The sequence below is a fragment of the Triplophysa dalaica genome, chromosome 5, assembly GCF_015846415.1.
Source record: "Triplophysa dalaica isolate WHDGS20190420 chromosome 5, ASM1584641v1, whole genome shotgun sequence".
NCBI classification, from domain to species: domain Eukaryota; kingdom Metazoa; phylum Chordata; class Actinopteri; order Cypriniformes; family Nemacheilidae; genus Triplophysa; species Triplophysa dalaica.
Window position 1 is genome coordinate 15,086,246 of NC_079546.1, and position 26,041 is coordinate 15,112,286.

General features: G+C 41.1%; 8 non-coding genes across 8 annotated transcripts; all 8 read right to left on the reverse strand.

Annotated features, from left to right (window-relative positions):
• Positions 1–2,751: 2,751 nt before the first annotated feature.
• trnav-cac (transfer RNA valine (anticodon CAC)) lies at positions 2,752–2,824 on the reverse strand. The gene has a single exon. It is a non-coding gene; the product is annotated as a tRNA-Val (tRNA).
• Positions 2,825–3,527: 703 nt separating this feature from the next.
• trnav-cac (transfer RNA valine (anticodon CAC)) lies at positions 3,528–3,600 on the reverse strand. The gene has a single exon. It is a non-coding gene; the product is annotated as a tRNA-Val (tRNA).
• A 2,260-nt stretch (positions 3,601–5,860) lies between these two features.
• trnav-cac (transfer RNA valine (anticodon CAC)) lies at positions 5,861–5,933 on the reverse strand. The gene has a single exon. It is a non-coding gene; the product is annotated as a tRNA-Val (tRNA).
• Positions 5,934–6,967: 1,034 nt separating this feature from the next.
• trnav-aac (transfer RNA valine (anticodon AAC)) lies at positions 6,968–7,040 on the reverse strand. The gene has a single exon. It is a non-coding gene; the product is annotated as a tRNA-Val (tRNA).
• A 3,554-nt stretch (positions 7,041–10,594) lies between these two features.
• On the reverse strand, positions 10,595–10,667 carry trnav-gac (transfer RNA valine (anticodon GAC)). Its single transcript has one exon. It is a non-coding gene; the product is annotated as a tRNA-Val (tRNA).
• A 1,413-nt stretch (positions 10,668–12,080) lies between these two features.
• On the reverse strand, positions 12,081–12,153 carry trnav-aac (transfer RNA valine (anticodon AAC)). The gene has a single exon. It is a non-coding gene; the product is annotated as a tRNA-Val (tRNA).
• Positions 12,154–16,423: 4,270 nt separating this feature from the next.
• On the reverse strand, positions 16,424–16,496 carry trnav-cac (transfer RNA valine (anticodon CAC)). Its single transcript has one exon. It is a non-coding gene; the product is annotated as a tRNA-Val (tRNA).
• A 4,732-nt stretch (positions 16,497–21,228) lies between these two features.
• On the reverse strand, positions 21,229–21,301 carry trnav-cac (transfer RNA valine (anticodon CAC)). The gene has a single exon. It is a non-coding gene; the product is annotated as a tRNA-Val (tRNA).
• Between the last annotated feature and the right edge of the window lie 4,740 nt (positions 21,302–26,041).

Here is a 26,041-nt window from a genome sequence, read left to right on the forward strand (position 1 = left end):
TAGAGGCTGAATTTCGACAGTCTACAAAACCGTGCATTGAATGCTTAAAGGTTTGGTTACCTTATCGTTATATTCCACTCTATGGCTTAAAGCAGACTATGTTTCTGCTCGGTTTCGACTAGGGACCTTTCACGTCAGGAGAATGCGACAGTCACTAAAAGAACATAGCTTGTAACATAATAGAGGCTGAATTTCGACAGTCTACAAAACCGTGCATTGAATGCTTAAAGGTTTGGTTACCTTATCGTTATATTCCACTCTATGGCTTAAAGCAGACTATGTTTCTGCTCGGTTTCGACTAGGGACCTTTCACGTCAGGAGAATGCGACAGTCACTAAAAGAACATAGCTTGTAACATAATAGAGGCTGAATTTCGGCAGTCTATAAAAACCGTGCATTGAATGCTTAAAGGTTTGGTTACCTTGTCATTATATTCCACTCTATGGCTTAAAACAGACTATGTTTCTGCTCGGTTTTGAAACGAGGACCTTTCGCGTGTTAGGCGAACGTGATAACCACTACACTACAGAAACTCTGAATTTGGCATAAATTTGCCAGTCACAAATTTTAAGGTGTTTCAGGGCAAGATTTTTCAGTTAAGGAATCTCAAACAATCATCTTAGTCTGGGACTAGTCTTAAGCCTTGTCTACGAAACCGTGCATTGAATGCTTAAAGGTTTGGTTACCTTGTCATTATATTCCACTCTATGGCTTAAAGCAGACTATGTTTCTGCTCGGTTTCGAACCGAGGACCTCTCGCGTGTTAGGCGAACGTGATAACCACTACACTACAGAAACTCTGAATTTCGCATAAATTTGCCAGTAACAAATTTTAAGGTGTTTCAGGGCAAGGTTTTTCAGTTAAGGAATCTCAAACAATCATCTTAGTCTGGGACTAGTCTTAAGCCTTGTCTACGAAACCGTGCATTGAATGCTTAAAGGTTTGGTTACCTTGTCATTATATTCCACTCTATGGCTTAAAGCAGACTATGTTTCTGCTCGGTTTCGACTAGGGACCTTTCACGTCAGGAGAATGCGACAGTCACTAAAAGAACATAGCTTGTAACATAATAGAGGCTGAATTTCGGCAGTCTATAAAAACCGTGCATTGAATGCTTAAAGGTTTGGTTACCTTGTCATTATATTCCACTCTATGGCATAAAGCAGACTATGTTTCTGCTCGGTTTCGAACCGAGGACCTTTTGCGTGTAAAGCAAACGTGATAACCACTACACTTCAGAAACTCTGAATTTCGCATAAATTTGCCAGTAACAAATTTTAAGGTGTTTCAGGGCAAGATTTTTCAGTTAAGGAATCTCAAACAATCATCTTAGTCTGGGACTAGTCTTAAGCCTTGTCTACGAAACCGTGCATTGAATGCTTAAAGGTTTGGTTACCTTGTCATTATATTCCACTCTATGGCTTAAAGCAGACTATGTTTCTGCTCGGTTTCGACTAGGGACCTTTCACGTCAGGAGAATGCGACAGTCACTAAAAGAACATAGTACGTGACATAATAGAGGCTGAATTTCGACAGTCTACAAAACCGTGCATTGAATGCTTAAAGGTTTGGTTACCTTGTCATTATATTCCACTCTATGGCTTAAAGTAGACTATGTTTCTGCTCGGTTTTGAACCGAGGACCTTTTGCGTGTGAAGCAAACGTGATAACCACTACACTACAGAAACGTGGACAATTTCTGCGTACGTCGTCAACCTGGCGCTGGTTTAAAACAGACCACGCAAGTATTGAATGACTTTGGCAAGAAACTTGCCAGTCACAAATTTGAAGGTATTCCAGGTCAAGTTTATTCAGGTAAGACATCTCGAACATTCATCTTAGTATGGGACTAGTCTTATGCCTTGTCTACGAAACCGTGCATTGAATGCTTAAAGGTTTGGTTACCTTGTCATTATATTCCACTCTATGGCTTAAAGCAGACTATGTTTCTGCTCGGTTTCGACTAGGGACCTTTCACGTCAGGAGAATGCGACAGTCACTAAAAGAACATAGTACGTGACATAATAGAGGCTGAATTTCGACAGTCTACAAAACCGTGCATTGAATGCTTAAAGGTTTGGTTACCTTATCGTTATATTCCACTCTATGGCTTAAAGCAGACTATGTTTCCGCTCGGTTTCGACTAGGGACCTTTCACGTCAGGAGAATGCGACAGTCACTAAAAGAACATAGCTTGTAACATAATAGAGGCTGAATTTCGGCAGTCTATAAAAACCGTGCATTGAATGCTTAAAGGTTTGGTTACCTTGTCATTATATTCCACTCTATGGCTTAAAACAGACTATGTTTCTGCTCGGTTTCGAACCGAGGACCTTTCGCGTGTGAGGCGAACGTGATAACCATTACACTACAGAAACTCTGAATTTGGCAAGAAACTTGCCAGACACAAATTTGAAGGTGTTCCAGGTCAAGTTTATTCAGGTGAGACATCTCGAACATTCATTTCAGTATGGGACTAGTCTTAAGCCTTGTCTACAAAACAGTGCATTGAATGCTTAAGGTTTGGTTACCTTGTCGTTATATTCCACTCTATGGCTTAAAGCAGACTATGTTTCTGCTCGGTTTCGACTAGGGACCTTTCACGTCAGGAGAATGCGACAGTCACTAAAAGAACATAGTACTTGACATAATAGAGGCTGAATTTCGACAGTCTACAAAACCGTGCATTGAATGCTTAAAGGTTTGGTTACCTTGTCATTATATTGCTCTCTATGGCTTAAAGCACACTATGTTTCTGCTCGGTTTCGAACCGAGGACCTTTTGCGTGTGAAGCAAACGTGATAACCACTACACTACAGAAACTTGTACAATTCCTGCGTACGTCGTCAAACTCGCGCTGGTTTAAAACAGACCACGCAAGCATTGTCTGACTTTGGCAAGAAACTTGCCAGTCACAAATTTGAAGGTGCAATGCGTCAGGGGAATGCGACAGTCACTAAAAGAACATAGTACGTGACATAATAGAGGCTGAATTTCGACAGTCTACAAAACCGTGCATTGAATGCTTAAAGGTTTGGTTACCTTGTCATTATATTCCACTCTATGGCTTAAAGCAGACTCTGTTTCTGCTCGGTTTCGAACCGTGGACCTTTCGCATGTTAGGCGAACGTGATAACCACTACACTACAGAAACTCTGAATTTCGCATAAATTTGCCAGTAACAAATTTTAAGGTGTTTCAGGGCAAGATTTTTCAGTTAAGAAATCTCAAACAATCATCTTAGTCTGGGACTAGTCTTAAGCCTTGTCTACGAAACCGTGCATTGAATGCTTAAAGGTTTGGTTACCTTGTCATTATATTCCACTCTATGGCTTAAAGCAGACTATGTTTCTGCTCGGTTTCGACTAGGGACCTTTCACGTCAGGAGAATGCGACAGTCACTAAAAGAACATAGTACGTGACAAAATAGAGGCTGAATTTCGACAGTCTACAAAACCGTGCATTGAATGCTTAAAGGTTTGGTTACCTTGTCATTATATTCCACTCTATGGCTTAAAGCAGACTATGTTTCTGCTCGGTTTCGAACCGAGGACCTTTTGCGTGTGAAGCAAACGTGATAACCACTACACTACAGAAACGTGGACAATTCCTGCGTACGTCGTCAACCTGGCGCTGGTTTAAAACAGACCACGCAAGTATTGAATGACTTTGGCAAGAAACTTGCCAGTCACAAATTTGAAGGTATTCCAGGTCAAGTTTATTCAGGTAAGACATCTCGAACATTCATCTTAGTATGGGACTAGTCTTATGCCTTGTCTACGAAACCGTGCATTGAATGCTTAAAGGTTTGGTTACCTTGTCATTATATTCCACTCTATGGCTTCAAGCAGACTATGTTTCTGCTCGGTTTCGACTAGGGACCTTTCACGTCAGGAGAATGCGACAGTCACTAAAAGAACATAGTACGTGACATAATAGAGGCTGAATTTCGACAGTCTACAAAACCGTGCATTGAATGCTTAAAGGTTTGGTTACCTTATCGTTATATTCCACTCTATGGCTTAAAGCAGACTATGTTTCTGCTCGGTTTCGACTAGGGACCTTTCACGTCAGGAGAATGCGACAGTCACTAAAAGAACATAGCTTGTAACATAATAGAGGCTGAATTTCGGCAGTCTATAAAAACCGTGCATTGAATGCTTAAAGGTTTGGTTACCTTGTCATTATATTCCACTCTATGGCATAAAGCAGACTATGTTTCTGCTCGGTTTCGAACCGAGGACCTTTTGCGTGTAAAGCAAACGTGATAACCACTACACTTCAGAAACTCTGAATTTCGCATAAATTTGCCAGTAACAAATTTTAAGGTGTTTCAGGGCAAGATTTTTCAGTTAAGGAATCTCAAACAATCATCTTAGTCTGGGACTAGTCTTAAGCCTTGTCTACGAAACCGTGCATTGAATGCTTAAAGGTTTGGTTACCTTGTCATTATATTCCACTCTATGGCTTAAAGCAGACTATGTTTCTGCTCGGTTTCGAACCGAGGACCTCTCGCGTGTTAGGCGAACGTGATAACCACTACACTACAGAAACTCTTAATTTCGCATAAATTTGCCAGTAACAAATTTTAAGGTGTTTCAGGGCAAGGTTTTTCAGTTAAGGAATCTCAAACAATCATCTTAGTCTGGGACTAGTCTTAAGCCTTGTCTACGAAACCGTGCATTGAATGCTTAAAGGTTTGGTTACCTTGTCATTATATTCCACTCTATGGCTTAAAGCAGACTATGTTTCTGCTCGGTTTCGAACCGAGGACCATTTGCGTGTAAAGCAAACGTGATAACCACTACACTACAGAAACGTGGACAATTCCTGCGTACGTCGTCAAACTGGCGCTGGTTTAAAACAGACCACGCAAGTATTGTCTGACTTTGGCAAGAAACTTGCCAGTCACAAATTTGAAGGTATTCCAGGTCAAGTTTATTCAGGTAAGACATCTCGAACATTCATCTTAGTATGGGACTAGTCTTAAGCCTTGTCTACGAAACCGTGCATTGAATGCTTAAAGGTTTGGTTACCTTGTCATTATATTCCACTCTATGGCTTAAAGCAGACTATGTTTCTGCTCGGTTTCGAACCGAGGACCTTTTGCGTGTAAAGCAAACGTGATAACCACTACAAAACAGAAACGTGGACAATTCCTGCGTACGTCGTCAACCTGGCGCTGGTTTAAAACAGACCACGCAACTATTGTCTGACTTTGGCAAGGAACTTGCCAGTCACAAATTTGAATGTATTCCAGGTCAAGTTTATTCAGGTTAGACATCTCGAACGTTCATCTTAGTCTGGGACTAGTCTTAAGCGTTGTCTACAAAACTGGGCATTGCATGCTTAAAGTTTTGTTTAGCTTGTAATTACGTTTAACCATATGACTTAAAGAAGGCGATTATTCTGCTCGGTTTCGACTAGGGACCTTTCACGTCAGGAGAATGCGACAGTCATAAAAAGAACATAGTACGTGACATAATAGAGGCTGAATTTGACAATCCCAAAAAGCTTTCAATCAGGCCGATACGCAGTGCAGCTACGTTTTACACCGATGGCATTTGCTCTGGTTGACGCCAAAACCTGAAAACTGTTTCTGCTCGGTCTCGAACCGAGGACCCTTCGCGTGTTAGGCGAACGTGATAACCAATACGCTACAGAAACTCTGAATTTCGCATAAATTTGCCAGTCACAAATTTTAAGGTGTTTCAGGGCAAGATTTTTCAGTTAAGAAATCTCAAACACTCATCTTAGTCTGGGACTAGTCTTAAGCCTTGTCTACGAAACCGTGCATTGAATGCTTAAAGGTTTGGTTACCTTGTCATTATATTCCACTCTATGGCTTAAAGCAGACTATGTTTCTGCTCGGTTTCGAACCGAGGACCTTTTGCGTGTGAAGCAAACGTGATAACCACTACACTACAGAAACGTGGACAATTCCTGCGTACGTCGTCAAACTGGCGCTGGTTTAAAACAGACCACCCAAGCATTGTCTGACTTTGGCAAGAAACTTGCCAGTCACAAATTTGAAGGTGCAATGCGTCAGGGGAATGCGACAGTCACTAAAAGAACATAGTACGTGACATAATAGAGGCTGAATTTCGACAGTCTACAAAACCGTGCATTGAATGCTTAAAGGTTTGGTTACCTTGTCATTATATTCCACTCTATGGCTTAAAACAGACTATGTTTCTGCTCGGTTTCGAAACGAGGACCTTTCGCGTGTTAGGCGAACGTGATAACCACTACACTACAGAAACTCTGAAATTGGCATAAATTTGCCAGTCACAAATTTTAAGGTGTTTCAGGGCAAGATTTTTCAGTTAAGGAATCTCAAACAATCATCTTAGTCTGGGACTTGTCTTAAGCCTTGTCTACGAAACCGTGCATTGAATGCTTAAAGGTTTGGTTACCTTGTCATTATATTCCACTCTATGGCTTAAAGCAGACTATGTTTCTGCTCGGGTTTCGAAGCGAGGACCTTTAGCGTGTAAAGCAAACGTGATAACCACTACACTACAGAAACGTGGACAATTCCTGCGTACGTCGTCAACCTGGCGCTGGTTTAAAACAGACCAAGCAACTATTGTCTGACTTTGGCAAGAAACTTGCCAGTCACAAATTTGAAGGTATTCCAGGTCAAGTTTATTCAGGTAAGACATCTCGAACATTCATCTTAGTCTGGGACTAGTCTTAAGCCTTGTCTACAAAACTGGGCATTGAATGCTTAAAGTTTTGTTTAGCTTGTAATTACGTTTAACCATATGACTTAAAGAAGGCGATTATTCTGCTCGGTTTCGACTAGGGACCTTTCACGTCAGGAGAATGCGACAGTCACTAAAAGAACATAGCTTGTAACATAATAGAGGCTGAATTTCGACTGTCTATAAAAACCGTTCATTGAATGCTTAAAGGTTTGGTTACCTTGTCATTATATTCCACTCTATGGCTTAAAACAGACTATGTTTCTGCTCGGTTTCGAACCGAGGACCTTTCGCGTGTTAGGCGAACGTGATAACCACTACACTACAGAAACTCTGAAATTGGCATAAATTTGCCAGTCACAAATTTTAAGGTGTTTCAGGGCACGATTTTTCAGTTAAGAAATCTCAAACACTCATCTTAATCTGGGACTAGTCTTAAGCCTTGTCTACGAAACCGTGCATTGAATGCTTAAAGGTTTGGTTACCTTGTCATTATATTCCACTCTATGGCTTAATGCAGACTATGTTTCTGCTCGGTTTCGACTAGGGACCTTTCACGTCAGGAGAATGCGACAGTCACTAAAAGAACATAGTACGTGACATAATAGAGGCTGAATTTCGACAGTCTACAAAACCGTGCATTGAATGCTTAAAGGTTTGGTTACCTTGTCATTATATTCCACTCTATGGCTTAAAACAGACTATGATTCTGCTCGGTTTCGACTAGGGACCTTTCACGTCAGGAGAATGCGACAGTCACTAAAAGAACATAGTACGTGACATAACAGAGGCTGAATTTCGACAGTCTACAAAACCGTGCATTGAATGCTTAAAGGTTTGGTTACCTTGTCATTATATTCCACTCTATGGCTTAAAGCAGACTATGTTTCTGCTCGGTTTCGACTAGGAACCTTTCACGTCAGGAGAATGCGACAGTCACTAAAAGAACATAGTACGTGACATAATAGAGGCTGAATTTCGACAGTCTACAAAACCGTGCATTGAATGCTTAAAGGTTTGGTTACCTTGTCATTATATTCCACTCTATGGCTTAAAACAGACTATGATTCTGCTCGGTTTCGACTAGGGACCTTTCACGTCAGGAGAATGCGACAGTCACTAAAAGAACATAGTATGTGACATAATAGAGGCTGAATTTCGACAGTCTACAAAACCGTGCATTGAATGCTTAAAGGTTTGGTTACCTTGTCATTATATTCCACTCTATGGCTTAAAACAGACTATGTTTCTGCTCGGTTTCGAAACGAGGACCTTTCGCGTGTTAGGCGAACGTGATAACAACTACACTACAGAAACTCTGTATTTTTGCATAAATTTGCCAGTCACAAATTTCATCTTAGTCTGGGACTAGTCTTAAGCCTTGTCTACGAAACCGTGCATTGAATGCTTAAAGGTTTGGTTACCTTGTCATTATATTCCACTCTATGGCTTAAAGCAGACTATGTTTCTGCTCGGGTTTCGAAGCGAGGACCTTTTGCGTGTAAAGCAAACGTGATAACCACTACACTACAGAAACGTGGACAATTCCTGCGTACGTCGTCAACCTGGCGCTGGTTTAAAACAGACCACGCAACTATTGTCTGACTTTGGCAAGAAACTTGCCAGTCACAAATTTGAAGGTATTCCAGGTCAAGTTTATTCAGGTAAGACATCTCGAACATTCATCTTAGTCTGGGATTAGTCTTAAGCCTTGTCTACAAAACTGGGCATTGAATGCTTAAAGTTTTGTTTAGCTTGTAATTACGTTTAACCATATGGCTTAAAGAAGGCGATTATTCTGCTCGGTTTCGACTAGGGACCTTTCACGTCAGGAGAATGCGACAGTCAATAACATAGTACGTGACATAATAGAGGCTGAATTTGACAATCCCAAAAAGCTTTCAATCAGGCCGATACGCAGTGCAGCTACGTTTTACACCGATGGCATTTGCTCTGGTTGACGCCAAAACCTGAAAACTGTTTCTGCTCGGTCTCGATCCGAGGACCCTTCGCGTGTTAGGCGAACGTGATAACCAATACGCTACAGAAACTCTGAATTTCGCATAAATTTGCCAGTCACAAATTTTAAGGTGTTTCAGGGCAAGATTTTTCAGTTATGAAATCTCAAACACTCATCTTAGTCTGGGACTAGTCTTAAGCCTTGTCTACGAAACCGTGCATTGAATGCTTAAAGGTTTGGTTACCTTGTCATTATATTCCACTCTATGGCACAAAGCAGACTATGTTTCTGCTCGGTTTCGAACCGAGGACCTATCGCGTGTTAGGCGAACGTGATAACCACTACACTACAGGAACTCTGAATTTCGCATAAATTTGCCAGTAACAAATTTTATGGTGTTTCAGGGCAAGATTTTTCAGTTAAGGAATCTCAAACAATCATCTTAGTCTGGGACTAGTCTTAAGCCTTGTCTACGAAACCGTGCATTGAATGCTTAAAGGTTTTGTTACCTTGTCATTATATTCCACTCTATGGCATAAAGCAGACTATGTTTCTGCTCGGTTTCGAACCGAGGACCTTTTGCGTGTAAAGCAAACGTGATAACCACTACACTTCAGAAACTCTGAATTTCGCATAAATTTGCCAGTAACAAATTTTAAGGTGTTTCAGGGCAAGATTTTTCAGTTAAGGAATCTCAAACAATCATCTTAGTCTGGGACTAGTCTTAAGCCTTGTCTACGAAACCGTGCATTGAATGCTTAAAGGTTTGGTTACCTTGTCATTATATTCCACTCTATGGCTTAAAGCAGACTATGTTTCTGCTCGGTTTCGAACCGAGGACCTCTCGCGTGTTAGGCGAACGTGATAACCACTACACTACAGAAACTCTTAATTTCGCATAAATTTGCCAGTAACAAATTTTAAGGTGTTTCAGGGCAAGGTTTTTCAGTTAAGGAATCTCAAACAATCATCTTAGTCTGGGACTAGTCTTAAGCCTTGTCTACGAAACCGTGCATTGAATGCTTAAAGGTTTGGTTACCTTGTCATTATATTCCACTCTATGGCTTAAAGCAGACTATGTTTCTGCTCGGTTTCGAACCGAGGACCATTTGCGTGTAAAGCAAACGTGATAACCACTACACTACAGAAACGTGGACAATTCCTGCGTACGTCGTCAAACTGGCGCTGGTTTAAAACAGACCACGCAAGTATTGTCTGACTTTGGCAAGAAACTTGCCAGTCACAAATTTGAAGGTATTCCAGGTCAAGTTTATTCAGGTAAGACATCTCGAACATTCATCTTAGTATGGGACTAGTCTTAAGCCTTGTCTACGAAACCGTGCATTGAATGCTTAAAGGTTTGGTTACCTTGTCATTATATTCCACTCTATGGCTTAAAGCAGACTATGTTTCTGCTCGGTTTCGAACCGAGGACCTTTTGCGTGTAAAGCAAACGTGATAACCACTACAAAACAGAAACGTGGACAATTCCTGCGTACGTCGTCAACCTGGCGCTGGTTTAAAACAGACCACGCAACTATTGTCTGACTTTGGCAAGAAACTTGCCAGTCACAAATTTGAATGTATTCCAGGTCAAGTTTATTCAGGTAAGACATCTCGAACGTTCATCTTAGTCTGGGACTAGTCTTAAGCGTTGTCTACAAAACTGGGCATTGCATGCTTAAAGTTTTGTTTAGCTTGTAATTACGTTTAACCATATGACTTAAAGAAGGCGATTATTCTGCTCGGTTTCGACTAGGGACCTTTCACGTCAGGAGAATGCGACAGTCATTAAAAGAACATAGTACGTGACATAATAGAGGCTGAATTTGACAATCCCAAAAAGCTTTCAATCAGGCCGATACGCAGTGCAGCTACGTTTTACACCGATGGCATTTGCTCTGGTTGACGCCAAAACCTGAAAACTGTTTCTGCTCGGTCTCGAACCGAGGACCCTTCGCGTGTCAGGCGAACGTGATAACCAATACGCTACAGAAACTCTGAATTTCGCATAAATTTGCCAGTCACAAATTTTAAGGTGTTTCAGGGCAAGATTTTTCAGTTAAGAAATCTCAAACACTCATCTTAGTCTGGGACTAGTCTTAAGCCTTGTCTACGAAACCGTGCATTGAATGCTTAAAGGTTTGGTTACCTTGTCATTATATTCCACTCTATGGCATAAAGCAGACTATGTTTCTGCTCGGTTTCGAACCGAGGACCTTTTGCGTGTAAAGCAAACGTGATAACCACTACACTTCAGAAACTCTGAATTTCGCATAAATTTGCCAGTAACAAATTTTAAGGTGTTTCAGGGCAAGATTTTTCAGTTAAGGAATCTCAAACAATCATCTTAGTCTGGGACTAGTCTTAAGCCTTGTCTACGAAACCGTGCATTGAATGCTTAAAGGTTTGGTTACCTTGTCATTATATTCCACTCTATGGCTTAAAGCAGACTATGTTTCTGCTCGGTTTCGACTAGGGACCTTTCACGTCAGGAGAATGCGACAGTCACTAAAAGAACATAGTACGTGACATAATAGAGGCTGAATTTCGACAGTCTACAAAACCGTGCATTGAATGCTTAAAGGTTTGGTTACCTTATCGTTATATTCCACTCTATGGCTTAAAACAGACTATGTTTCTGCTCAGTTTCGAACCGAGGACCTTTCGCGTGTGAGGCGAACGTGATAACCACTACACTACAGAAACTCTGAATTTGGCAAGAAACTTGCCAGACACAAATTTGAAGGTGTTCCAGGTCAAGTTTATTCAGGTGAGACATCTCGAACATTCATTTCAGTATGGGACTAGTCTTAAGCCTTGTCTACAAAACAGTGCATTGAATGCTTAAGGTTTGGTTACCTTGTCGTTATATTCCACTCTATGGCTTTAAGCAGACTATGTTTCTGCTCGGTTTCGACTAGGGACCTTTCACGTCAGGAGAATGCGACAGTCACTAAAAGAACATAGTACTTGACATAATAGAGGCTGAATTTCGACAGTCTACAAAACCGTGCATTGAATGCTTAAAGGTTTGGTTACCTTGTCATTATATTGCTCTCTATGGCTTAAAGCACACTATGTTTCTGCTCGGTTTCGTACCGAGGACCTTTTGCGTGTGAAGCAAACGTGATAACCACTACACTACAGAAACGAGTACAATTCCTGCGTACGTCGTCAAACTGGCGCTGGTTTAAAACAGACCACGCAAGCATTGTCTGACTTTGGCAAGAAACTTGCCAGTCACAAATTTGAAGGTGCAATGCGTCAGGGGAATGCGACAGTCACTAAAAGAACATAGTACGTGACATAATAGAGGCTGAATTTCGACAGTCTACAAAACCGTGCATTGAATGCTTAAAGGTTTGGTTACCTTGTCATTATATTCCACTCTATGGCTTAAAGCAGACTCTGTTTCTGCTCGGTTTCGAACCGAGGACCATTCGCGTGTTAGGCGAACGTGATAACCACTACACTACAGAAACTCTGAACTTCGCATAAATTTGCCAGTAACAAATTTTAAGGTGTTTCAGGGCAAGATTTTTCAGTTAAGAAATCTCAAACAATCATCTTAGTCTGGGACTAGTCTTAAGCCTTGTCTACGAAACCGTGCATTGAATGCTTAAAGGTTTGGTTACCTTGTCATTATATTCCACTCTATGGCTTAAAGCAGACTATGTTTCTGCTCGGTTTCGAACCGAGGACCTTTTGCGTGTAAAGCAAACGTGATAACCACTACAAAACAGAAACGTGGACAATTCCTGCGTACGTCGTCAACCTGGCGCTGGTTTAAAACAGACCACGCAACTATTGTCTGACTTTGGCAAGAAACTTGCCAGTCACAAATTTGAAGGTATTCCAGGTCAAGTTTATTCAGGTAAGACATCTCGAACATTCATCTTAGTCTGGGACTAGTCTTAAGCCTTGTCTACAAAACTGGGCATTGAATGCTTAAAGTTTTGTTTAGCTCGTAATTACGTTTAACCATATGACTTAAAGAAGGCGATTATTCTGCTCGGTTTCGACTAGGGACCTTTCACGTCAGGAGAATGCGACAGTCATTAAAAGAACATAGTACGTGACATAATAGAGGCTGAATTTGACAATCCCAAAAAGCTTTCAATCAGGCCGATACGCAGTGCAGCTATGTTTTACACCGATGGCATTTGCTCTGGTTGACGCCAAAACCTGAAAACTGTTTCTGCTCGGTCTCGAACCGAGGACCCTTCGCGTGTTAGGCGAACGTGATAACCAATACGCTATAGAAACTCTGAATTTCGCATAAATTTGCCAGTCACAAATTTTAAGGTGTTTCTGGGCAAGATTTTTCAGTTAAGAAATCTCAAACACTCATCTTAGTCTGGGACTATTCTTAAGCCTTGTCTACGAAACCGTGCATTGAATGCTTAAAGGTTTGGTTACCTTGTCATTATATTCCACTCTATGGCATAAAGCAGACTATGTTTCTGCTCGGTTTCGAAACGAGGACCTTTCGCGTGTTAGGCGAACGTGATAACCACTACACTACAGAAACTCTGAATTTCGCATAAATTTGCCAGTAACAAATTTTAAGGTGTTTCAGGGCAAGGTTTTTCAGTTAAGGAATCTCAAACAATCATCTTAGTCTGGGACTAGTCTTAAGCCTTGTCTACGAAACCGTGCATTGAATGCTTAAAGCTTTGGTTACCTTGTCATTATATTCCACTCTTTGGCTTAAAGTAGACTATGTTTCTGCTCGGTTTCGACTAGGGACCTTTCACGTCAGGAGAATGCGACAGTCACTAAAAGAACATAGTACGTGACATAATAGAGGCTGAATTTCGACAGTCTACAAAACCGTGCATTGAATGCTTAATGGTTTGGTTACCTTGTCATTATATTCCACTCTATGGCTTAAAACAGACTATGTTTCTGCTCGGTTTCGACTAGGGACCTTTGACGTCAGGAGAATGCGACAGTCACTAAAAGAACATAGCTTGTAACATAATAGAGGCTGAATTTCGGCAGTCTATAAAAACCGTGCATTGAATGCTTAAAGGTTTGGTTACCTTGTCATTATATTCCACTCTATGGCATAAAGCAGACTATGTTTCTGCTCGGTTTCGAACCGAGGACCTTTTGCGTGTAAAGCAAACGTGATAACCACTACACTTCAGAAACTCTGAATTTCGCATAAATTTGCCAGTAACAAATTTTAAGGTGTTTCAGGGCAAGATTTTTCAGTTAAGGAATCTCAAACAATCATCTTAGTCTGGGACTAGTCTTAAGCCTTGTCTACGAAACCGTGCATTGAATGCTTAAAGGTTTGGTTACCTTGTCATTATATTCCACTCTATGGCTTAAAGCAGACTATGTTTCTGCTCGGTTTCGAACCGAGGACCTCTCGCGTGTTAGGCGAACGTGATAACCACTACACTACAGAAACTCTTAATTTCGCATAAATTTGCCAGTAACAAATTTTAAGGTGTTTCAGGGCAAGGTTTTTCAGTTAAGGAATCTCAAACAATCATCTTAGTCTGGGACTAGTCTTAAGCCTTGTCTACGAAACCGTGCATTGAATGCTTAAAGGTTTGGTTACCTTGTCATTATATTCCACTCTATGGCTTAAAGCAGACTATGTTTCTGCTCGGTTTCGAACCGAGGACCATTTGCATGTAAAGCAAACGTGATAACCACTACACTACAGAAACGTGGACAATTCCTGCGTACGTCGTCAAACTGGCGCTGGTTTAAAACAGACCACGCAAGTATTGTCTGACTTTGGCAAGAAACTTGCCAGTCACAAATTTGAAGGTATTCCAGGTCAAGTTTATTCAGGTAAGACATCTCGAACATTCATCTTAGTATGGGACTAGTCTTAAGCCTTGTCTACGAAACCGTGCATTGAATGCTTAAAGGTTTGGTTACCTTGTCATTATATTCCACTCTATGGCTTAAAGCAGACTATGTTTCTGCTCGGTTTCGAACCGAGGACCTTTTGCGTGTAAAGCAAACGTGATAACCACTAAAAAAAAGAAACGTGGACAATTCCTGCGTACGTCGTCAACCTGGCGCTGGTTTAAAACAGACCACGCAACTATTGTCTGACTTTGGCAAGAAACTTGCCAGTCACAAATTTGAATGTATTCCAGGTCAAGTTTATTCAGGTAAGACATCTCGAACGTTCATCTTAGTCTGGGACTAGTCTTAAGCGTTGTCTACAAAACTGGGCATTGCATGCTTAAAGTTTTGTTTAGCTTGTAATTACGTTTAACCATATGACTTAAAGAAGGCGATTATTCTGCTCGGTTTCGACTAGGGACCTTTCACGTCAGGAGAATGCGACAGTCATTAAAAGAACATAGTACGTGACATAATAGAGGCTGAATTTGACAATCCCAAAAAGCTTTCAATCAGGCCGATACGCAGTGCAGCTACGTTTTACACCGATGGCATTTGCTCTGGTTGACGCCAAAACCTGAAAACTGTTTCTGCTCGGTCTCGAACCGAGGACCCTTCGCGTGTTAGGCGAACGTGATAACCAATACGCTACAGAAACTCTGAATTTCGCATAAATTTGCCAGTCACAAATTTTAAGGTGTTTCAGGGCAAGATTTTTCAGTTAAGAAATCTCAAACACTCATCTTAGTCTGGGACTAGTCTTAAGCCTTGTCTACGAAACCGTGCATTGAATGCTTAAAGGTTTGGTTACCTTGTCATTATATTCCACTCTATGGCATAAAGCAGACTATGTTTCTGCTCGGTTTCGAACCGAGGACCTTTTGCGTGTAAAGCAAACGTGATAACCACTACACTTCAGAAACTCTGAATTTCGCATAAATTTGCCAGTAACAAATTTGAAGGTGTTTCAGGGCAAGATTTTTCAGTTAAGGAATCTCAAACAATCATCTTAGTCTGGGACTAGTCTTAAGCCTTGTCTACGAAACCGTGCATTGAATGCTTAAAGGTTTGGTTACCTTGTCATTATATTCCACTCTATGGCTTAAAGCAGACTATGTTTCTGCTCGGTTTCGACTAGGGACCTTTCACGTCAGGAGAATGCGACAGTCACTAAAAGAACATAGTACGTGACATAATAGAGGCTGAATTTCGACAGTCTACAAAACCGTGCATTGAATGCTTAAAGGTTTGGTTACCTTATCGTTATATTCCACTCTATGGCTTAAAGCAGACTATGTTTCTGCTCGGTTTCGACTAGGGACCTTTCACGTCAGGAGAATGCGACAGTCACTAAAAGAACATAGCTTGTAACATAATAGAGGCTGAATTTCGGCAGTCTATAAAAACCGTGCATTGAATGCTTAAAGGTTTAGTTACCTTGTCATTATATTCCACTCTATGGCTTAAAACAGACTATGTTTCTGCTCGGTTTCGAAACAAGGACCTTTCGCGTGTTAGGCGAACGTGATAACAACTACACTACAGAAACTCTGTATTTTTGCATAAATTTGCCAGTCACAAATTTCATCTTAGTCTGGGACTAGTCTTAAGCCTTGTCTACGAAACCGTGCATTGAATGCTTAAAGGTTTGGTTACCTTGTCGTTATATTCCACTCTATGGCTTAAAGCAGACTATGTTTCTGCTCGGTTTCGACTAGGGACCTTTCACGTCAGGAGAATGCGACAGTCACTAAAAGAACATAGTACTTGACATAATAGAGGCTGAATTTCGACAGTCTACAAAACCGTGCATTGAATGCTTAAAGGTTTGGTTACCTTGTCATTATATTGCTCTCTATGGCTTAAAGCACACTATGTTTCTGCTCGGTTTCGAACCGAGGACCTTTTGCGTGTGAAGCAAACGTGATAACCACTACACTACAGAAACGTGTACAATTCCTGCGTACGTCGTCAAACTGGAGCTGGTTTAAAACAGACCACGCAAGCATTGTCTGACTTTGGCAAGAAACTTGCCAGTCACAAATTTGAAGGTGCAATGCGTCAGGGGAATGCGACAGTCACTAAAAGAACATAGTACGTGACATAATAGAGGCTGAATTTCGACAGTCTACAAAACCGTGCATTGAATGCTTAAAGGTTTGGTTACCTTGTCATTATATTCCACTCTATGGCTTAAAGCAGACTCTGTTTCTGCTCGGTTTCGAACCGAGGACCTTTCGCGTGTTAGGCGACCGTGATAACCACTACACTACAGAAACTCTGAATTTCGCATAAATTTGCCAGTAACAAATTTTAAGGTGTTTCAGGGCAAGATTTTTCAGTTAAGAAATCTCAAACAATCATCTTAGTCTGGGACTAGTCTTAAGCCTTGTCTACGAAACCGTGCATTGAATGCTTAAAGGTTTGGTTACCTTGTCATTATATTCCACTCTATGGCTTAAAGCAGACTATGTTTCTGCTCGGTTTCGAACCGAGGACCTTTTGCGTGTAAAGCAAACGTGATAACCACTACAAAACAGAAACGTGGACAATTCCTGCGTACGTCGTCAACCTGGCGCTGGTTTAAAACAGACCACGCAACTATTGTCTGACTTTGGCAAGAAACTTGCCAGTCACAAATTTGAAGGTATTCCAGGTCAAGTTTATTCAGGTAAGACATCTCGAACATTCATCTTAGTCTGGGACTAGTCTTAAGCCTTGTCTACAAAACTGGGCATTGAATGCTTAAAGTTTTGTTTAGCTTGTAATTACGTTTAACCATATGACTTAAAGAAGGCGATTATTCTGCTCGGTTTCGACTAGGGACCTTTCACGTCAGGAGAATGCGACAGTCATTAAAAGAACATAGTACGTGACATAATAGAGGCTGAATTTGACAATCCCAAAAAGCTTTCAATCAGGCCGATACGCAGTGCAGCTATGTTTTACACCGATGGCATTTGCTCTGGTTGACGCCAAAACCTGAAAACTGTTTCTGCTCGGTCTCGAACCGAGGACCCTTCGCGTGTTAGGCGAACGTGATAACCAATACGCTATAGAAACTCTGAATTTCGCATAAATTTGCCAGTCACAAATTTTAAGGTGTTTCGGGGCAAGATTTTTCAGTTAAGAAATCTCAAACACTCATCTTAGTCTGGGACTATTCTTAAGCCTTGTCTACGAAACCGTGCATTGAATGCTTAAAGGTTTGGTTACCTTGTCATTATATTCCACTCTATGGCATAAAGCAGACTATGTTTCTGCTCGGTTTCGAAACGAGGACCTTTCGCGTGTTAGGCGAACGTGATAACCACTACACTACAGAAACTCTGAATTTGGCATAAATTTGCCAGTCACAAATTTTAAGGTGTTTCAGGGCAAGATTTTTCAGTTAAGGAATCTCAAACAATCATCTTAGTCTGGGACTAGTCTTAAGCCTTGTCTACGAAACCGTGCATTGAATGCTTAAAGGTTTGGTTACCTTGTCATTATTTTCCACTCTATGGCTTAAAGCAGACTATGTTTCTGCTCGGTTTGGAACCGAGGTCCTCTCGCGTGTTAGGCGAACGTGATAACCACTACAATACAGAAACTCTGAATTTCGCATAAATTTGCCAGTAACAAATTTTAAGGTGTTTCAGGGCAGAATTTTCAGTTAAGGAATCTCAAACAATCATCTTAGTCTGGGACTAGTCTTAAGCCTTGTCTACGAAACCGTGCATTGAATGCTTAAAGGTTTGGTTACCTTGTCATTATATTCCACTCTTTGGCTTAAAGTAGACTATGTTTCTGCTCGGTTTCGACTAGGGACCTTTCACGTCAGGAGAATGTGACAGTCACTAAAAGAACATAGTACGTGACATAATAGAGGCTGAATTTCGACAGTCTACAAAACCGTGCATTGAATGCTTAATGGTTTGGTTACCTTGTCATTATATTCCACTCTATGGCTTAAAACAGACTATGTTTCTGCTCGGTTTCGACTAGGGACCTTTGACGTCAGGAGAATGCGACAGTCACTAAAAGAACATAGCTTGTAACATAATAGAGGCTGAATTTCGGCAGTCTATAAAAACCGTGCATTGAATGCTTAAAGGTTTGGTTACCTTGTCATTATATTCCACTCTATGGCATAAAGCAGACTATGTTTCTGCTCGGTTTCGAACCGAGGACCTTTTGCGTGTAAAGCAAACGTGATAACCACTACACTTCAGAAACTCTGAATTTCGCATAAATTTGCCAGTAACAAATTTTAAGGTGTTTCAGGGCAAGATTTTTCAGTTAAGGAATCTCAAACAATCATCTTAGTCTGGGACTAGTCTTAAGCCTTGTCTACGAAACCGTGCATTGAATGCTTAAAGGTTTGGTTACCTTGTCATTATATTCCACTCTATGGCTTAAAGCAGACTATGTTTCTGCTCGGTTTCGAACCGAGGACCTCTCGCGTGTTAGGCGAACGTGATAACCACTACACTACAGAAACTCTTAATTTCGCATAAATTTGCCAGTAACAAATTTTTAGGTGTTTCAGGGCAAGGTTTTTCAGTTAAGGAATCTCAAACAATCATCTTAGTCTGGGACTAGTCTTAAGCCTTGTCTACGAAACCGTGCATTGAATGCTTAAAGGTTTGGTTACCTTGTCATTATATTCCACTCTATGGCTTAAAGCAGACTATGTTTCTGCTCGGTTTCGAACCGAGGACCATTTGCGTGTAAAGCAAACGTGATAACCACTACACTACAGAAACGTGGACAATTCCTGCGTACGTCGTCAAACTGGCGCTGGTTTAAAACAGACCACGCAAGTATTGTCTGACTTTGGCAAGAAACTTGCCAGTCACAAATTTGAAGGTATTCCAGGTCAAGTTTATTCAGGTAAGACATCTCGAACATTCATCTTAGTATGGGACTAGTCTTAAGCCTTGTCTACGAAACCGTGCATTGAATGCTTAAAGGTTTGGTTACCTTGTCATTATATTCCACTCTATGGCTTAAAGCAGACTATGTTTCTGCTCGGTTTCGAATCGAGGACCTTTTGCGTGTAAAGCAAACGTGATAACCACTACAAAACAGAAACGTGGACAATTCCTGCGTACGTCGTCAACCTGGCGCTGGTTTAAAACAGACCACGCAACTATTGTCTGACTTTGGCAAGAAACTTGCCAGTCACAAATTTGAATGTATTCCAGGTCAAGTTTATTCAGGTAAGACATCTCGAACGTTCATCTTAGTCTGGGACTAGTCTTAAGCGTTGTCTACAAAACTGGGCATTGCATGCTTAAAGTTTTGTTTAGCTTGTAATTACGTTTAACCATATGACTTAAAGAAGGCGATTATTCTGCTCGGTTTCGACTAGGGACCTTTCACGTCAGGAGAATGCGACAGTCATTAAAAGAACATAGTACGTGACATAATAGAGGCTGAATTTGACAATCCCAAAAAGCTTTCAATCAGGCCGATACGCAGTGCAGCTACGTTTTACACCGATGGCATTTGCTCTGGTTGACGCCAAAACCTGAAAACTGTTTCTGCTCGGTCTCGAACCGAGGACCCTTCGCGTGTTAGGCGAACGTGATAACCAATACGCTACAGAAACTCTGAATTTCGCATAAATTTGCCAGTCACAAATTTTAAGGTGTTTCAGGGCAAGATTTTTCAGTTAAGAAATCTCAAACACTCATCTTAGTCTGGGACTAGTCTTAAGCCTTGTCTACGAAACCGTGCATTGAATGCTTAAAGGTTTGGTTACCTTGTCATTATATTCCACTCTATGGCATAAAGCAGACTATGTTTCTGCTCGGTTTCGAACCGAGGACCTTTTGCGTGTAAAGCAAACGTGATAACCACTACACTTCAGAAACTCTGAATTTCGCATAAATTTGCCAGTAACAAATTTTAAGGTGTTTCAGGGCAAGATTTTTCAGTTAAGGAATCTCAAACAATCATCTTAGTCTGGGACTAGTCTTAAGCCTTGTCTACGAAACCGTGCATTGAATGCTTAAAGGTTTGGTTACCTTGTCATTATATTCCACTCTATGGCTTAAAGCAGACTATGTTTCTGCTCGGTTTCGACTAGGGACCTTTCACGTCAGGAGAATGCGACAGTCACTAAAAGAACATAGTACGTGACATAATAGAGGCTGAATTTCGACAGTCTACAAAACCGTGCATTGAATGCTTAAAGGTTTGGTTACCTTATCGTTATATTCCACTCTATGGCTTAAAGCAGACTATGTTTCTGCTCGGTTTCGACTAGGGACCTTTCACGTCAGGAGAATGCGACAGTCACTAAAAGAACATAGCTTGTAACATAATAGAGGCTGAATTTCGGCAGTCTATAAAAACCGTGCATTGAATGCTTAAAGGTTTAGTTACCTTGTCATTATATTCCACTCTATGGCTTAAAACAGACTATGTTTCTGCTCGGTTTCGAACCGAGGACCTTTCGTGTGTGAGGCGAACGTGATAACCACTACACTACAGAAACTCTGAATTTGGCAAGAAACTTGCCAGACACAAATTTGAAGGTGTTCCAGGTCAAGTTTATTCAGGTGAGACATCTCGAACATTCATTTCAGTATGGGACTAGTCTTAAGCCTTGTCTACAAAACCGTGCATTGAATGCTTAAAGGTTTGGTTACCTTATCGTTATATTGCTCTCTATGGCTTAAAGCACACTATGTTTCTGCTCGGTTTCGAACCGAGGACCTTTTGCGTGTGAAGCAAACGTGATAACCACTACACTACAGAAACGTGTACAATTCCTGCGTACGTCGTCAAACTGGAGCTGGTTTAAAACAGACCACGCAAGCATTGTCTGACTTTGGCAAGAAACTTGCCAGTCACAAATTTGAAGGTGCAATGCGTCAGGGGAATGCGACAGTCACTAAAAGAACATAGTACGTGACATAATAGAGGCTGAATTTCGACAGTCTACAAAACCGTGCATTGAATGCTTAAAGGTTTGGTTACCTTGTCATTATATTCCACTCTATGGCTTAAAGCAGACTCTGTTTCTGCTCGGTTTCGAACCGAGGACCTTTCGCGTGTTAGGCGACCGTGATAACCACTACACTACAGAAACTCTGAATTTCGCATAAATTTGCCAGTAACAAATTTTAAGGTGTTTCAGGGCAAGATTTTTCAGTTAAGAAATCTCAAACAATCATCTTAGTCTGGGACTAGTCTTAAGCCTTGTCTACGAAACCGTGCATTGAATGCTTAAAGGTTTGGTTACCTTGTCATTATATTCCACTCTATGGCTTAAAGCAGACTATGTTTCTGCTCGGTTTCGAACCGAGGACCTTTTGCGTGTAAAGCAAACGTGATAACCACTACAAAACAGAAACGTGGACAATTCCTGCGTACGTCGTCAACCTGGCGCTGGTTTAAAACAGACCACGCAACTATTGTCTGACTTTGGCAAGAAACTTGCCAGTCACAAATTTGAAGGTATTCCAGGTCAAGTTTATTCAGGTAAGACATCTCGAACATTCATCTTAGTCTGGGACTAGTCTTAAGCCTTGTCTACAAAACTGGGCATTGAATGCTTAAAGTTTTGTTTAGCTTGTAATTACGTTTAACCATATGACTTAAAGAAGGCGATTATTCTGCTCGGTTTCGACTAGGGACCTTTCACGTCAGGAGAATGCGACAGTCATTAAAAGAACATAGTACGTGACATAATAGAGGCTGAATTTGACAATCCCAAAAAGCTTTCAATCAGGCCGATACGCAGTGCAGCTATGTTTTACACCGATGGCATTTGCTCTGGTTGACGCCAAAACCTGAAAACTGTTTCTGCTCGGTCTCGAACCGAGGACCCTTCGCGTGTTAGGCGAACGTGATAACCAATACGCTATAGAAACTCTGAATTTCGCATAAATTTGCCAGTCACAAATTTTAAGGTGTTTCGGGGCAAGATTTTTCAGTTAAGAAATCTCAAACACTCATCTTAGTCTGGGACTATTCTTAAGCCTTGTCTACGAAACCGTGCATTGAATGCTTAAAGGTTTGGTTACCTTGTCATTATATTCCACTCTATGGCATAAAGCAGACTATGTTTCTGCTCGGTTTCGAAACGAGGACCTTTCGCGTGTTAGGCGAACGTGATAACCACTACACTACAGAAACTCTGAATTTGGCATAAATTTGCCAGTCACAAATTTTAAGGTGTTTCAGGGCAAGATTTTTCAGTTAAGGAATCTCAAACAATCATCTTAGTCTGGGACTAGTCTTAAGCCTTGTCTACGAAACCGTGCATTGAATGCTTAAAGGTTTGGTTACCTTGTCATTATTTTCCACTCTATGGCTTAAAGCAGACTATGTTTCTGCTCGGTTTGGAACCGAGGTCCTCTCGCGTGTTAGGCGAACGTGATAACCACTACAATACAGAAACTCTGAATTTCGCATAAATTTGCCAGTAACAAATTTTAAGGTGTTTCAGGGCAGAATTTTCAGTTAAGGAATCTCAAACAATCATCTTAGTCTGGGACTAGTCTTAAGCCTTGTCTACGAAACCGTGCATTGAATGCTTAAAGGTTTGGTTACCTTGTCATTATATTCCACTCTTTGGCTTAAAGTAGACTATGTTTCTGCTCGGTTTCGACTAGGGACCTTTCACGTCAGGAGAATGCGACAGTCACTAAAAGAACATAGTACGTGACATAATAGAGGCTGAATTTCGACAGTCTACAAAACCGTGCATTGAATGCTTAATGGTTTGGTTACCTTGTCATTATATTCCACTCTATGGCTTAAAACAGACTATGTTTCTGCTCGGTTTCGACTAGGGACCTTTGACGTCAGGAGAATGCGACAGTCACTAAAAGAACATAGCTTGTAACATAATAGAGGCTGAATTTCGGCAGTCTATAAAAACCGTGCATTGAATGCTTAAAGGTTTGGTTACCTTGTCATTATATTCCACTCTATGGCATAAAGCAGACTATGTTTCTGCTCGGTTTCGAACCGAGGACCTTTTGCGTGTAAAGCAAACGTGATAACCACTACACTTCAGAAACTCTGAATTTCGCATAAATTTGCCAGTAACAAATTTTAAGGTGTTTCAGGGCAAGATTTTTCAGTTAAGGAATCTCAAACAATCATCTTAGTCTGGGACTAGTCTTAAGCCTTGTCTACGAAACCGTGCATTGAATGCTTAAAGGTTTGGTTACCTTGTCATTATATTCCACTCTATGGCTTAAAGCAGACTATGTTTCTGCTCGGTTTCGAACCGAGGACCTCTCGCGTGTTAGGCGAACGTGATAACCACTACACTACAGAAACTCTTAATTTCGCATAAATTTGCCAGTAACAAATTTTTAGGTGTTTCAGGGCAAGGTTTTTCAGTTAAGGAATCTCAAACAATCATCTTAGTCTGGGACTAGTCTTAAGCCTTGTCTACGAAACCGTGCATTGAATGCTTAAAGGTTTGGTTACCTTGTCATTATATTCCACTCTATGGCTTAAAGCAGACTATGTTTCTGCTCGGTTTCGAACCGAGGACCATTTGCGTGTAAAGCAAACGTGATAACCACTACACTACAGAAACGTGGACAATTCCTGCGTACGTCGTCAAACTGGCGCTGGTTTAAAACAGACCACGCAAGTATTGTCTGACTTTGGCAAGAAACTTGCCAGTCACAAATTTGAAGGTATTCCAGGTCAAGTTTATTCAGGTAAGACATCTCGAACATTCATCTTAGTATGGGACTAGTCTTAAGCCTTGTCTACGAAACCGTGCATTGAATGCTTAAAGGTTTGGTTACCTTGTCATTATATTCCACTCTATGGCTTAAAGCAGACTATGTTTCTGCTCGGTTTCGAATCGAGGACCTTTTGCGTGTAAAGCAAACGTGATAACCACTACAAAACAGAAACGTGGACAATTCCTGCGTACGTCGTCAACCTGGCGCTGGTTTAAAACAGACCACGCAACTATTGTCTGACTTTGGCAAGAAACTTGCCAGTCACAAATTTGAATGTATTCCAGGTCAAGTTTATTCAGGTAAGACATCTCGAACGTTCATCTTAGTCTGGGACTAGTCTTAAGCGTTGTCTACAAAACTGGGCATTGCATGCTTAAAGTTTTGTTTAGCTTGTAATTACGTTTAACCATATGACTTAAAGAAGGCGATTATTCTGCTCGGTTTCGACTAGGGACCTTTCACGTCAGGAGAATGCGACAGTCATTAAAAGAACATAGTACGTGACATAATAGAGGCTGAATTTGACAATCCCAAAAAGCTTTCAATCAGGCCGATACGCAGTGCAGCTACGTTTTACACCGATGGCATTTGCTCTGGTTGACGCCAAAACCTGAAAACTGTTTCTGCTCGGTCTCGAACCGAGGACCCTTCGCGTGTTAGGCGAACGTGATAACCAATACGCTACAGAAACTCTGAATTTCGCATAAATTTGCCAGTCACAAATTTTAAGGTGTTTCAGGGCAAGATTTTTCAGTTAAGAAATCTCAAACACTCATCTTAGTCTGGGACTAGTCTTAAGCCTTGTCTACGAAACCGTGCATTGAATGCTTAAAGGTTTGGTTACCTTGTCATTATATTCCACTCTATGGCATAAAGCAGACTATGTTTCTGCTCGGTTTCGAACCGAGGACCTTTTGCGTGTAAAGCAAACGTGATAACCACTACACTTCAGAAACTCTGAATTTCGCATAAATTTGCCAGTAACAAATTTTAAGGTGTTTCAGGGCAAGATTTTTCAGTTAAGGAATCTCAAACAATCATCTTAGTCTGGGACTAGTCTTAAGCCTTGTCTACGAAACCGTGCATTGAATGCTTAAAGGTTTGGTTACCTTGTCATTATATTCCACTCTATGGCTTAAAGCAGACTATGTTTCTGCTCGGTTTCGAACCGAGGACCTTTTGCGTGTAAAGCAAACGTGATAACCACTACAAAACAGAAACGTGGACAATTCCTGCGTACGTCGTCAACCTGGCGCTGGTTTAAAACAGACCACGCAACTATTGTCTGACTTTGGCAAGAAACTTGCCAGTCACAAATTTGAAGGTATTCCAGGTCAAGTTTATTCAGGTAAGACATCTCGAACATTCATCTTAGTCTGGGACTAGTCTTAAGCCTTGTCTACAAAACTGGGCATTGAATGCTTAAAGTTTTGTTTAGCTTGTAATTACGTTTAACCATATGACTTAAAGAAGGCGATTATTCTGCTCGGTTTCGACTAGGGACCTTTCACGTCAGGAGAATGCGACAGTCATTAAAAGAACATAGTACGTGACATAATAGAGGCTGAATTTGACAATCCCAAAAAGCTTTCAATCAGGCCGATACGCAGTGCAGCTACGTTTTACACCGATGGCATTTGCTCTGGTTGACGCCAAAACCTGAAAACTGTTTCTGCTCGGTCTCGAACCGAGGACCCTTCGCGTGTTAGGCGAACGTGATAACCAATACGCTACAGAAACTCTGAATTTCGCATAAATTCGCCAGTCACAAATTTTAAGGTGT